Below are 2,712 nucleotides of genomic sequence, written 5' to 3'. Positions count from 1 at the left end.
CTGTTCACAAACCTCATACTCTGCTTCTGACTGGCTAGTAGTCCTGACCTAGGTACTGTCAGGGCCCTCATACTCTGCTTCTGACTGGCTAGTAGTCCTTACCTAGCTACTGTCAGGGCCTCATACTCTGCTTCTGACTGGCTAGTAGTCCTTACCTAGCTACTGTCAGGGCCTCATACTCTGCGTCTGACTGGCTAGTAGTCCTTACCTAGGTACTGTCAGGGCACAACCTCATACTCTGCTTCTGACTGGCTAGTAGTCCTGACCTAGGTACTGTCAGGGCCCTCATACTCTGCTTCTGACTGGCTAGTAGTCCTGACCTAGGTGCTGTCAGGGCCTCATACTCTGCGTCTGACTGGCTAGTAGTCCTTACCTAGGTACTGTCAGGGCACAACCTCATACTCTGCTTCTGACTGGCTAGTAGTCCTGACCTAGGTACTGTCAGGGCCCTCATACTCTGCTTCTGACTGGCTAGTAGTCCTGACCTAGGTGCTGTCAGGGCCTCATACTCTGCTTCTGACTGGCTAGTAGTCCTTACCTAGCTACTGTCAGGGCCTCATACTCTGCTTCTGACTGGCTAGTAGTCCTTACCTAGGTACTGTCGGGGCCTCATACTCTGCTTCTGACTGGCTAGTAGTCCTGACCTAGGTACTGTCAGGGCACGCCCTCATACTCTGCTTCTGACTGGCTAGTAGTCCTGACCTAGGTACTGTCAGGGCCCTCATACTCTGCTTCTGACTGGCTAGTAGTCCTTACCTAGCTACTGTCAGGGCCTCATACTCTGCTTCTGACTGGCTAGTAGTCCTTACCTAGCTACTGTCAGGGCCTCATACTCTGCTTCTGACTGGCTAGTAGTCCTGACCTAGGTACTGTCAGGGCCCTCATACTCTGCTTCTGACTGGCTAGTAGTCCTTACCTAGCTACTGTCAGGGCCTCATACTCTGCTTCTGACTGGCTAGTAGTCCTTACCTAGCTACTGTCAGGGCCTCATACTCTGCTTCTGACTGGCTAGTAGTCCTTACCTAGCTACTTTCAGGGCCTCATACTCTGCTTCTGACTGGCTAGTTCTGACTGGCTAGTAGTCCTTACCTAGGTACTGTCAGGGCACGCCCTCATACTCTGCTTCTGACTGGCTAGTAGTCCTTACCTAGCTACTGTCAGGGCCTCATACTCTGCTTCTGACTGGCTAGTAGTCCTTACCTAGCTACTTTCAGGGCCTCATACTCTGCTTCTGACTGGCTAGTAGTCCTTATTTAGCTACTGTCAGGGCCTCATACTCTGCTTCTGACTGGCTAGTAGTCCTTACCTAGGTACTGTCAGGGCCTCATACTCTGCTTCTGACTGGCTAGTAGTCCTTACCTAGGTACTGTCAGGGCCTCATACTCTGCTTCTGACTGGCTAGTAGTCCTTACCTAGGTACTGTCAGGGCCTCATACTCTGCTTCTGACTGGCTAGTAGTCCTTATTTAGCTACTGTCAGGCCCTCATACTCTGCTTCTGACTGGCTAGTAGTCCTTACCTAGGTACTGTCAGGACACGCCCTCATACTCCGCTTCTGACTGGCTAGTAGTCCTTACGTAGCTACTGTCAGGGCACGCCCTCATACTCTGCTTCTGACTGGCTAGTAGTCCTTACCTAGGTACTGTCAGGGCACGCCCTCATACTCTGCTTCTGACTGGCTAGTAGTCCTTACGTAGCTACTGTCAGGGCACGCCCTCATACTCTGCTTCTGACTGGCTAGTAGTCCTTACGTAGCTACTGTCAGGGCACGCTCTCATACTCTGCTTCTGACTGGCTAGTAGTCCTTACATGTGCAACTCCCAACAAAGATGTAACAGAAGTGCGATGTCTCACAGATACTTTCTGGAGAGCACAAGAAATTTTTTTATAAAAAAATTACTCCAACTGATTAATTATTACTTTAATCACAGCTGCTCCACAATCCTTATAGTACAAGTACTTGTTTATCGCCGATGGGATCGCCCAGCTTCCCAGCATTGCACCCTATAGTGGGCTCGCCACTAGTTTCTCTTCACTGACCAATGACAAGCAAGGAAAACAGGCGTTGGTGCATGTCTTTCTTTTCTCCCAGCAGCCCAAATCGGCCCAAGAGTTCTTCAGAAGGGCCGATGAACTCTTGGTTCACATATGCATACAGGGATAGTAGTGTACAACTCTTAAAACATAGTAATTATATATATATATATATATATATATATATATATATATATATATATATATATATATATATATATATGTGATATATATATATATATATATATATATATATATATATATATAGGGCCCTGGTATTAAACCATTACTGATGGCTCCATTCCACTTAGGAGAGGTCCTGGTATTAAACCATTACTGATGGCTCCATTCCACTTAGGAGAGGTCCTGGTATTAAACCATTACTGATGGCTCCATTCCACTTAGGAGAGGTCCTGGTATTAAACCATTACTGATGGCTCCATTCCACTTAGGAGAGGTCCTGGTATTAAACCATTACTGATGGCTCCATTCCACTTAGGAGAGGTCCTGGTATTGTTCATGCTGACTCACTGAAATATCTTACTGGGACACTTGATGGAACTGAGCCATCGTTAAGGTTATCAATGTCAGCTGTGCTTTTCCTACTATGACAAGTCAACATGTCTGCTGTGAAAAAAGCTCCATTCTGGTGGTCATTCTTGTTGTTTTGAGACAGGCC

This window comes from Perca flavescens, chromosome 2, assembly GCF_004354835.1.
Source record: "Perca flavescens isolate YP-PL-M2 chromosome 2, PFLA_1.0, whole genome shotgun sequence".
In the NCBI taxonomy this organism is placed as follows: Eukaryota; Metazoa; Chordata; class Actinopteri; order Perciformes; family Percidae; genus Perca; species Perca flavescens.
Note: the sequence above shows the minus strand (reverse complement) of the source record.